Source organism: Octopus bimaculoides, chromosome 2, assembly GCF_046866305.1.
Source record: "Octopus bimaculoides isolate indiv1 chromosome 2, ASM4686630v1, whole genome shotgun sequence".
NCBI classification, from domain to species: domain Eukaryota; kingdom Metazoa; phylum Mollusca; class Cephalopoda; order Octopoda; family Octopodidae; genus Octopus; species Octopus bimaculoides.
Genome location: NC_142929.1, coordinates 155,877,835 through 155,890,780, shown reverse-complemented (window position 1 = coordinate 155,890,780; position 12,946 = coordinate 155,877,835).

The following is a 12,946-nucleotide window of genomic DNA, read 5'->3' as shown; positions in this document are numbered from 1 at the left end:
ATAATAATAATAATCCTTTCTACTATAGGCACAAGGTCTGAAATTTTGTGGGGGTGGCTAGTTGATTACGTCGACCTTAGTGCGTAACTAGTACTTATTTCATAGACCCCGAAAAGATGAAAGGTAAATTAAGGAGGGCATTGTTGTTGCACTTCCAGATGATAAGGGTTTTCCTATGACGCTGACATGCAGTGTCTGTGCAAGACCGTGCCTCAGTAAAGCTAGACTGATGAGTCATCTTCGTAGTCATAAAGCAAGACCGGTGATTGACTACCAGGCCGCCGGTGATGATGCTACACACCATACTAATCATGTCTGTCGGACGATCACAGCAAGGTTAACTTAAGCTTCGTGCAATGGCCATACTCGATAAAGAGGGGGCAGCCATCATATATATATATATATATATATATATATATATAAATATATATATATATATATATATATATATATATATATATATATATATATATATATATATATATATATATATATATATACATATACATATACATATACATAAATATATAGGTATGTATATATATATATATATATATATATATGTATGTGTGTGTGTATGTATGTATGAATGCATATATATATATATATATATATGTGTGTGTGTGTGTGTGTAGGGAAACTCTGAGAGAAAACTTGTGATGGACAATATTCAATGATATACACTGGTTCTTCTTTTCGAGTTTATGTTGTCAATGTTCAGAGAGTGGGATTGGATTTGTACAAATCCTTTCCTCATTATAAAATATCATCATGCACAAGCATCGCTTGAAAAAAAAAAAGAGTAAGATCTATCACAAAAATGGCTGGTCGCAGCCTTCGCATGTGTGGGACTTTCAACAGGCGATGGCAATACTCGAACACGAGTTTGCAGCCATCATGTATGTATGTATGTATGTATGTATGTATGTATGTATGTATGTATGCATGTATGCATGTAATGTATGTATGCATGCATACATGCATGCATGTATGTATGTATGTATGTATGTATGTATATATGTATGTGCATATATGTGTGTGTGTCTCTATGTGAGCGTAGTTTGAAGACACAGTTCTGCTCCTGTTTAATCTTTTTTTATTAAAAATGTTTCATATTTTCTTACAAGTCTTTTATGTTTATTTTGGAGTAATAACATTCGTTTCAGGCCGTGTGCTACACATATAGATTTTGTTTCCACTGAATGCTCTATATATTAAATCTGCTTGAGTAAATTTGCTCTTGTATTCTTCTTTAGGTTGCTCTAGCAACATATTCGAGTATCCGTTATTAACTGTTTGTTTAACTCTTAAGGTTTGTTTATTTAAAGCTTCTTTAGTGGATGAAAATTTAAAAACTTAGAAGAGATTTGACAATACACATTTTATCTTTATGAAGACGCTATATCTCCGTGCATATACGGGCGTTTGTTGAAGTTTTTCTTGTTATATTTACATGCTATATGAGTTGTTGAATATGTTGTATTTAATTTTTAGTTGTGCGCCGTTATCTTTCGTAATTTTGACAAATTTTCTGTTTGTCGATTTTTGTAATGTATACATTATTGTTCACAATCACAAACAATTTTCTCATATCGCTTTTACATATAACTTTATCGTTATTTTTCACTTCTAGCTCATCTAGTTTAAAATACTTAATATGAACGTTTGTTTTTTCTCTTTATATCTCTTTATTGCTTTCACACCTGGACCATTCTGGCAGCTTGTCGTCAATTTTTGTGATATATTTTTATCATTAGGTGTCTCAAGAGACTGATAAAGTAATTCACTTCATTTTTCTTTGTGTTTTGATATTTCTGTAAGGTAGAAGTTTGTACCGAAATTGAGGAATGTAATTCGATCAGGGTTAAAATTGTGCTGTGAAATTTGTCTTTTTGAGGAGGTAAGAATGTCTTACGCTTATAAAGTCTATTAGGCTGTCATATATTATTATTCCTCATTCGACATAAGAGCGAAATCAGAACATTGTCCAAAACTGAATTAAATATCATTAAATAAAGGTTTGTTACCTACTGGCTTTTCAATATTGCTTTTTAGCCGGGGAAAATTCATTAATAATTTACTTATGTCCTTCGTTGCTAGGTCTATTTGATGCTCGAACAGCCTTCTCCAGAATTCTGACGTACACCTTTCGTTTTCGCAGCTTCGTAGTGACGTTTTATGTTTGTATATATATGGAGAATACTTTTTCTTTTATTTTTATCAAATATGTTATATAGAAATCACGACTGCATCCGAGTTTAATCTCTTTTATTTAAGAGGCGTCATATTTTATTATTAATCTTTTATGTCTAATTTGGAACAATAACGTTTCTAGGTCTATAAATATTCCATGACCTTGTCAACCTCACCTTCAGAATGGAAGGATAATATCGGCTTTTTCTTGCTGCGCTTTGTAGATGACAGCAAAGGGCTATGAGAATAATGCTGTAACTGTTAAAAGTATTATCACTTGATTAAAATTGTTATAGGGTTTACTCTTGGTTACATAATTTATTTCACATGTGCTGAATCCGTGCAGTGATTTTTGATGCGTATTTTAGAATTAATAAAGCTTCCGTAGTTGTTACTGGAATTTTATATAGGATGAAAGTGTTATTAGTATATGTTTTTCCTTTCACTCTTGTTTTGTGCATAATATTGTAATATGGTGCAATACTCTGCTTCAAAGCATGGCAAATCGATGGGAATGTATCGTACTTGTAAAAATCAAGGATTTGTATATGGAGAGCATAACTTTTATGTTTACATCGAAATTTGTATATTACATTAGTTGTACTAAAAATCATCAATATTATATGAGAAAATAAAGCGGTGAGCTGGTAGGATCATTAACACGCGCGGAGACATTCAAATTCCGACGAGGTCGACTTTGTCTTTTATCCTTTCAGTGTCGATAAAATAAGTTCTAGTTGAACACTGGGGCCAAGATAATCGACTTAACCCTTTCCCAGAATTTACTGGCCCTGTGCCAAAATTTGAAACCGATATACGAGAAAATAAGGTAGCGAGCTGGCAGAATAAGCACGCTGGGCAAAATGCTTAGCAGCTTTTCGTCCGTATTTACATTCTAAGTCGAAATTCCGCCGAAGTCAGCTTTGCCTTTCATTCTTTCGGGGCTGATGAAATAAGTACGAGATGAGTATTGACGTCGGTATAATTGAAACTAATATCAAGTGAGAAAATTTATGAAAATTTGGTAAGATAACACTGTAGAACTAATAATTAAACTACAGCAAACACACAAAGAATCTCTGCAAATTCCCCATACTAACTTACAGAAATAGCTAAACAACTAGATGATGTCATAAATATACTTCAACGAAAGAAGGTATGTTCATTGGCTGGACTTCTAAAAATTTTACCGGCAACCGACAAAGTAAGCAACATTTCCACAATGCATGTATGAAGCATTTCTTTTTTCTAATGTTTCTGAAATGGAAACTATAGTGTTAGACAATGTGTATACGTAATCTACAATTAAAAGCTTCCAAGAGATATTTTTAAATAGTTTCTGGTGGCTTGCACAACTGTTTCCCATAAGGCACACCACACACCAGAGGAACGAGGTGTCCATACGTTACCGCTTTGGACTAACGTCCTTCATGGCTAGTATTGAAAACAGCTATTCCTAAATATAATGTGGTTGTATCAAAGAATAACTGTTTATAACATTAGCCATAAAAAATGTATCCGAAGAGGATACCTTATGTGCCTTATGGCACTATGCATACCACACTCACACACACACGCACGTACGCACGCACACACACACACACAAACACACACACACACACACACACACACACACACACACACACACACACGCACACACACACGCACACACACACACGCACACACACACATGTATGCATATGCTTGCAGTTAATCTTGGAGATGGTGTTTAAGGGTTTTAGTTTATTACAATGATCCCACTTCCTGTTTCAGTCTAGTGCTTAGTTTTATTGAACCCTTTTTATCGCACGGTCCAATTTACACTCGAAGTGTTTATGCTTTAAGATCTAGCATTGTGTAGTGAAAAATGGAGAAAACCCCCGAAGAGATCAGCTCTATTGACATAGTCTTGTGATTTAAAAACTTTCTGCGAGATAAGTGTTGCTTTTCTTTCTTCAGTGCAATTTCTACAAAAGTCAACAGACCTTCGTTGACTTTTGTCACTCGATCCATTATTCTACAACCTTTGATACTGGTATTCTATTTTTACAAGTAGTAATCGTGTTTTATGTTAGCATTTAACTCCAAATCGGCCTTGGTCAATTAGACTTATGATTAAAGACATTTCGTCCATAACGTTCCGTATTTTATTCAGGCATAGTACCTCTCTGCTTACATTATCTAATGTTTCTTTATTTTCTGATTTTATTTCTCAGCTAATTTTGTCCTGTTTGAGGGAGTTGACAACTATTTCTAGTAGAATGAGCGACTACGTAGATGTTTCCTCTTTAGCTCGTTGCGTTTATGGTTGAGCTGGTTGACTTTACTTATTACCATTAATATAGCGGGTGGTGGGAGATGCTTTGAAGATCTGTATCTTGTCATTTAGCCACAAGCCATCCCGATTGATCAGATCTATGATAGAAGAGTTTCATCGTAACCATCAAATCTTTCTGAATATCACGGACTACCACACTTCAGTGCAACTTCCTTTTTTTTAAAAAAAACTATTGGTTGTGATTTGAAGGCGATTTGTCAACCATTTCTGAATAGTTGAGCAGTCGCCTAGAAGGTTTTGATCGTTGTAGTAGCCGTAGCAGTTAGTGGCTTGCTGCTGCTGTCGCTGGTGTATCTTCTGGAGTTTTGTAGTGGTGTGCTGCATTCATTTTGATCAGTACGTTTTAAAATTCACCGTAGATGAAACGGTTTAGTTTTCTTTGATTAATTTATTTCGCCGTTCTGCAACAAACGACTGAGATATGTTTTGCATCAGTTTTTATCGCAGATGTTATCAGTTTCACCATCGTTATGAAAATGGAAACAAATATTTAATAGAGAAGTGATTTCACTTTCTTCCAGTTATGTCTGGTATAGGCTTGAAATATATTGCTCACCAAATGTGGAAAATAAAGAACAATCATACTGAACGTGTGTAATTAGTCTGTTAACGATAACACTTGATGTGTATAATTATCCTGTTACGCTGGATGTATGTAATTAGTTCGTTTTATAGTTTTATGACCATTGTCGTTGGTGATTGTTACTTATGACAATGAATAGAATGAGTAGCGAAGGACATTGAAAATACATAAATAATGAATAAGGTATTATATAATTAATAATACAGGCACAGATAATTTGAATTACTGTTGGTGTAAATGAAGAATATGTATGTTTATATATAGATCAAGCAAACAAAAGAAGGTGTGAAAAAAATAGATGACTAAATAACACAAGGAAATAACTGCCATCAGAGAGGTTTACTGCTGGTTGAGAAAGGACCCGAACAAGGAGGTCGGATTATACATACATATATATATATATATATATATATATATATATATATATATATATATATATGTATATTTACACACTCTCTCTCTCTCGCTCTCGCTCTCATATATATTTACAAATTTTATATATGCAGGTACGCGTGAATGTTTTCGTGTAATGCAATTAATCTGTGCTGCACGCATATACTTGGAAAAAACTCAACCCAATGTAAAGGAACTAACAATTATAGAAGTCCCTAAATGAGTTGCCTCATTTTATCTTTGTATCTACTAATCAAACTAATTCTGAAGTCTTCTGTAATCTCGTGTAATCTCACGTAGTCTCATCCACTACGGGCACGATTACCAACATTAAGAGTAGCGCTTCAATAAATGAAAATCCCCGCATGAAACCATTTGTAGTATTGTCAATCCACACAACCCCCCCCCCCCCCCCCCCCCCCAAAAAAAACATGTGTTTTTGTGGTGACAAAATATGAACTATTGGAACTTACATACCACGGACAGGAAGCATTTCTACCACTCATACCACTTTCCTTGGATAATGGAACTGCAACTATAACATCTTTATACATTTTTTATTTCTACATTCATTCTCCTATTTCCCTATATAATCATTATTTGCTTCCTTTTCCTAAATAACTATTCATATTGAACGCTAATATTTCAATCTATTTAATCATCTCACATCATCCCTGATGACGGGATATCCCTAATATCCCAGAAGCCGCTGTAAGACTAACTTTCTCTTTATAAATGTCCTGAAAATTCCACACACCTTTGACTTTGTTGTCTAATTTTATTTCACACACACACACACACACACACACACACACACACACACACACGCCTACGTAGGTACATACACACATACATACATGCATACATACATACATACATACACGCATACATATATACATACATACATACATACATACATACATACATATAAACAAAAATACCTTGTTGTTGATGTTGAAATACCAATGAAGGAGCCTTGGATCTTTCTCTATTGGCAAGAAATCTTGAAATAAAACTGAATAATGACATACATACATGCATACATACATATATACATACATAATACATACATACATACATACATACATGCATACATACACGCAAACATACATGTATACTTGTTTGTGCATTGAAACTCCAAGATGTTGAAATGTATAGTAAAAATATTAACCCTTGCTTTGTTTTACTTTGTATCTGCTTTAATTCTTTTATTTCCAGCTTGCATTCTTCTAGCTTTCTGAAATAATTTTAACAATTACATTGCGAGTTGGCTTAGAGCCGCAAGACATAAACTAAATCTAAGCACATATTTTTCTTTGTAACAGACATTTTGGTACAAAAGTTTTAAGTAAGTAATAAGAAATGCAGGTTTTCAATAATAGTCTGTGATGTATGTAGTTTTTAAACTACTGATTTGTATTTGTTTCTGTAATCGAAAAATACATACCGAATATTTTGAAGATCTTGATTGACGAGTGTTTTAACTTTATAGAGCATATTTAAAACGGCAATGAATTAAAGGACCATCTAAGAAAAACAAGTGAATTTGCTTTCGGTAACATAAAATTGAACTGCAAATAATAAAACTAAAACAAAATAAAAAAATATTTTAAATGATATTTATCTCAGCAAATGTCTGGTTAAAAAAATAGGAAAAAAAAATGCAAACCACTAATTGAGATATTTCAATGAGATAGCCCTTAGCAACATTACATAATTAATGTTCTCTTATTATAGTTTTATAATGCTGCAATTATCAGGTTGTTAATACAGTTATTAACTGCAAGACTAGGTCTTGTAGGTTTCAATTTTCATCTGTGAGTTGGCGAAACGTAAAAGCTGTACGAATTTGCTACGTGAAGTGTTTCTTCTGACAATTACAACCTTAAGATATGGAATTAATTTTCACACACAATTTTATTACATACACATCATTTTGTTACACAATGTCATTCACCAGCGGGTTTCATCCTGGGGATATTTGGGAGAAGCAATATTGTTGGCCTTGACATCAACAACGATGACTAACTTGCTAATCTCTTATCAAAACTAACAGCTTACAAACTCTATGCATCTTTTATCTCTTGGCTTGATAACTTCCTTTCAAATCACATTAAGCAACCTGTGTTAACGAAGCTCTCTTTGTTCTCCACTCAACTCCGGTGTGCGCTAGGATTAGATTCTACCCCAACCCTTTTCCGTCTATACACCAAGCACATATATGCCGTCACATCCAGCAATGATTGCTGTTACATAGGTGATATTACACTTCAATATTTCCTATCTTTCTCCATTCAAAAGCTATTGCCAAGTAACCTAGATACTAGATGCAAAATTTGCACTGAGTTCCTTGACAGAAATCTCTCAAAAGCATCCTCCATTGGGGCCGTGCCAAAGCTGTCTTCAAGAACAACAAAGGAAACACCAACACTGAGTACTGCTCATATGAAGAAAATACAAGTACTGTTCATATCAAGATAATATCCTTTAAACATATCATTAATGTGTCTATAACTTCACTTTAAAGCCTAACTTGTCTCTTCCGATCTAGAAAATTGTTCATCTCCTAAATTACTAACCCTCTACACAACTTAGTGAAATAATTCAAAACGGACAATAGCATCAATCTGGACAATAAAGATGAATAAAGTTATATCAAATGAAATAAATATATGTTCTTGATTTATTATAATTATTTTCCCTTTGAGAGATGAGTAAATAAATACCTTATGATTATTGTGACGAACACCATATAAGAATGGAGATAATCTCAAAAATTAAGAATATTCCAAAACTGACGTACCATCGAGGAAAAAGACATTCTAATATGAAATTACATAAATATACATTACCTTGTTCAGTATATATTAGCGAGAATAACATGAGTGCTATATTGATTTTTAAACACTCGAGAGGGAGAGAGAGAGAGAAAGAGAGAGGGAGAGAGAGAGAGAAAGAGAGAGGGAGAGAGAGAGAGAAAGAGAGAGGGAGAGAGAGGATGCCGAAATCTTCCGAGACCAACCGAAAATTCGAGGAAACTCAAACACAGGCTATTTATCTATTTATGTGCAATCCTTCACCCAGTTTAACAGCACCCCTTGTCCTTGGATATCATTGTGGAATTTCCTCTGTTGCATGCATTTAGGTCAGATCTTCTGGTTAGGGGATACATTCGTCACTTCCACCAGTCTGGGAGACTCTACAAAGGGTCATCGACATTGCCTTCACACCAGACTAAGTATAAGCAATAAAAATATGTTGTACAACGAAAACCAGTGACACTCTTTCACATTGCTCAGTTTATTATCTGGTAATGATTGTGAGGTGTGTATTCATGAATCTATGCATACGCTTTTCTGTGAGAAACATAGACCTATATTAAGAGGAATATAATTTAGATATGTATAGTTAGTTCAAAGTATGAACCAAGGTTTATTTTTCACGCGTTACTTCGTTTAAGTTCTATTTCCAATATTTATAATATATCATTGCTTTGAAATTCGAAAATTTCCTCATTTCATTGAATCCTTTAATAAACTTTTGTATGAACAAGTATCCTCGTTCCATCTACAAGACATTTCTCCCTATCACTAATATGACGCGCACTCACATACACACGGACATGTATTATATATATATATATATATATATATATATATATATATATATATATACATATGTATGTATATATGTATATATATTTATATACGTCTATATATTTTAAATAAATATATAGATATATAGATACATATCTATCTATCTATCTATCTATCTATCTATCTATCTATCTATCTATCTATCTATCTATCTATCTATTTATAAACACTCGGGTGGTGATTCACTACATCACTACTCAGATTTCCTGTCCAATGCGATTCTTAAGGCGACAACAAAATTGCATGTGACTATATATATATATATATATATATATATATATATATATATATATATATATATATATATATATGTATATATATATATATACAGATATATGTAGATGTAGATGTATGTATATATTGTATGTGTGTGTGTGTGGGTCTATACATGTATGTATTTCCTATACATAAACATACATGCCTAAAAGATATATAAATAAAAAATGTATTTTACTGGAAAGCAACAAGTCGTTAAATTTATTCTTCTCTCTTAGAAAATAATCATTTTATTTATTGAAATATATTTATATATTTCTTGTTTATTAAAACACAGCCACAGGTTTTCCTTTTAGTAGCTTTAAGAGAAATAGAAAATAGTCTTGTGTTTTGTTTTTTCGTTTGAAAACTGAGTTGTTGATTTTTTTTTTATTTCTTTTTAAAATTCCATCTAAACAGAAAATTTTTAGATAAGATTTTGATTGTTAAACCAATTTGTTTTTCTTACCTACAGGCAAAGAAGATGAAGTCTGGAGATTTTAAAATAAAAATGGAAGCCGTGATGCGTATGCTCTTTTACAAGTGGAGCTTGCGACGTAAATACATATAGAGGAATTCTGAGAAGACCTTACTAGAAACTTTAATCGTTTCAATTCCGACATAGAACTGTAAAGAACTTTGCATATATTTCTCCACTTATTCCACGAAATTTGAAGTATTAATGTTGTGCTAACAAAATTCTTCGGAATCTTGAATTAAAAGGAATATATGCAATATATTTTCCAGAAGTCTGTGTCCTGGCTTTTCTTTGAGTATGCGTCAGCAGTGTCTTCTCACCCACTATGTAAAAAAACCTCCAGAATGGTGCAACATGGTGTTGATTCACATTGCTTTTACTGCACTGAATTGTTGTTTAGTGCATCATCGAGAATACTCAAAGCTTTTTGATGTCGTCAGTTATATTTTAGAAATGTGGGGGCACATGGTCTAGTAGTTAGAGCAGTGGACTTGCGGTCGAGGAATCACGGGTTTGAATGTCAGACTGGGCGATGTGTGTGTTTATGAGTGAAATACCTAGGCTCCATGCGGCTCCGGCAGAAGTTAATGGCGAACTTCTGCTGACTCTTTCGCCACAACTTTCTCTCACTCTTTCCTCCTGCATCTAGCAGCTCAACTGCGACGGAACCTATATGATAATGGCCAGGAAACCGGCCATTATCAGTCAAGCATAGCTCGAGAAGGAACAAACAAACAAACAAACAAACAAACAAACAAACGAACAACAACAACAACAAGAACAACAACAACAACAAGAACAACAACAAGAACAACAACAACAACAACAACAACAACAAGAACAACAACAAGAACAACAACAACAACAACAACAGCAACAACAACAACAACAACAACAACAACAACAACAGCAACAACAACGGCGGCGGCGGCGGCGGACATCTCCTCCGGCTAGTTAACGACCCAATCGGTGCAGGGGAGCGAACTCCTACCATATATCGGTGACTAGACAAGTATAACGGTCTGGTTTTAGAGTATTTCTCTAAGTCAGTACTGGACACCTGTCTGCTAGACGTGGAAGTCATTCGTCCTAGCTCGCAACATAAGAAAAACAAGCGACATTAGAACTAGCAAAGTTACTAGTTCTAAAATCTCTATAAGAGATGTAAGTATTAACAATACTGAAAATAATCTTTGTTGTTATTTCAACATGGCTGTTACTACCATTTTTTTAAACCCCAGAAGGACATCTCGTCCAGCTGGTTGTATGTATGTATGTATGTATGTATGTATGTATGTATGTATGTATGTATGTATGTATGTATGTATGTATGCATGCATGTATGTATGTATGCATGTATGTACGTACGTATGTATATATATATATGCATGTATGCATGTATGTATGTCATTATTCAGTTTATTTTAAGATTTCTTGCCAATAGAGAAAGAATCGGTTTCTAACCTAGATCCAATGTTCCTTCAATTGAATTTCAACATCAACAACAGAGTATGTATGTATGTATGTATGTATGTATGTATGTATGTATGTATGTATGTATGTATGTGCAGATTTATGTTTTATGTATGTATTCTCATGCATATAGTTGCATATCTAGACATGCTCATATATACTTAAATAATAAACTTCTGGAAAGTTTTACAGATTTTTACAGTTCCAGTGAGGGATTGGATCTGTAGTCTTCGAATTAGCTTTCTCCTTTTTGGTTTTGAGAAGCCTAATTTCTCAAAATTGGTATTTAGGCAGTGTGTTATATATCCCACAGCACCAATAATTACAGGTATAAACTTGAAAGAATAACTGCAGATTTCTCAATAGTTCAACTAGGTGTTCTCTTTTTCATTGATCTTCAGTTTTATGTTAACATCTATCCCAAATCATTATATCTGTTGTGCTTACAGTTTATTGAGGTCTTCACTGGTACATTCCACCAGTATTCCATATTATTATGAGTGGCTATGGCTTCTGCCATATTGTGGGCTTTTATTTCTTTGTCTTCAGGATTATCCTTCCGACACATTTCATTATAGAGTGTCCTAGCTACAATGTCATGTCTCATCGGTAGATAAAACCGTGATGATATTTTCGGACAACTGCTTATGATATAGGTGATATCTTCAGTGTGCACTCCACAAAGTTTGCATCGGTTGTCACATTTTAAGGCTTTTCCTGCATCTCTATCCCTTTTGTGCAACAGGTACTTGGTTGATATTTCCAGCACCTGGATTGCAAACGCATACTCCTCAATGTGGGAGGTAGTAATCCGGCTATTCGTCTGTGTGTGTGTGTGTGTGTGTGTGTGTGTGTGTGTGTGTGTGTGTGTGTGTGTGTGTGTGTGTGTGTGTGTGTGTTTGTTAGACTAAAATCCTTCAAGGCGGTGCTGCAGCATGGCCCTAGTGAAATTACTGAAACAAGTAAAACAATAACTACTCTATTAAGATATTTCTCATGTGGTCATGGACATTGGTTTCTTAAGGTAATGGTTTTAGTACTGCGCTCTTCCTCATTAAGCTGGATTCCTTTGGTCACAAATTTCTCTTCTTCTGGAAGAGTATCAGTTTGGCTAGAACACATTCTAGTCCCGGTTGTGAGTCTCGTATTGCAACCGTATTCAGATCATTTAGTTCTCAGTTGTTCTCTTTAACCTCAACGATTTTACTAGCGCTTTATATTTATTTGTGAGACCAACCCAAATAACAGTTCTTTTCTTCAGCTCTTAATATGCCGAAAAGAGCTTCAATTGTCTGGACTTGCTCATGGCAACTTGGGAAAACGGGGACACTGAATTTGTGAACTAGGGTTCTAATGAGTTCATACTCCGGTAGGAAACTTACCATCCTTCTTTTCAGCACTTCATAAAGGTGCTTCACACCGAGAAAGATGCTGGAAAGAACTTGTCAAGAGTTGATGCACTCTCCCTCCTAATAGCCAACATAGGTATATATATATAAAACAAACAATAAATGAGTATATGCATATATACGTACAAGTATGTGCATACCTACATCTACCTGTATATATAGGTGCAT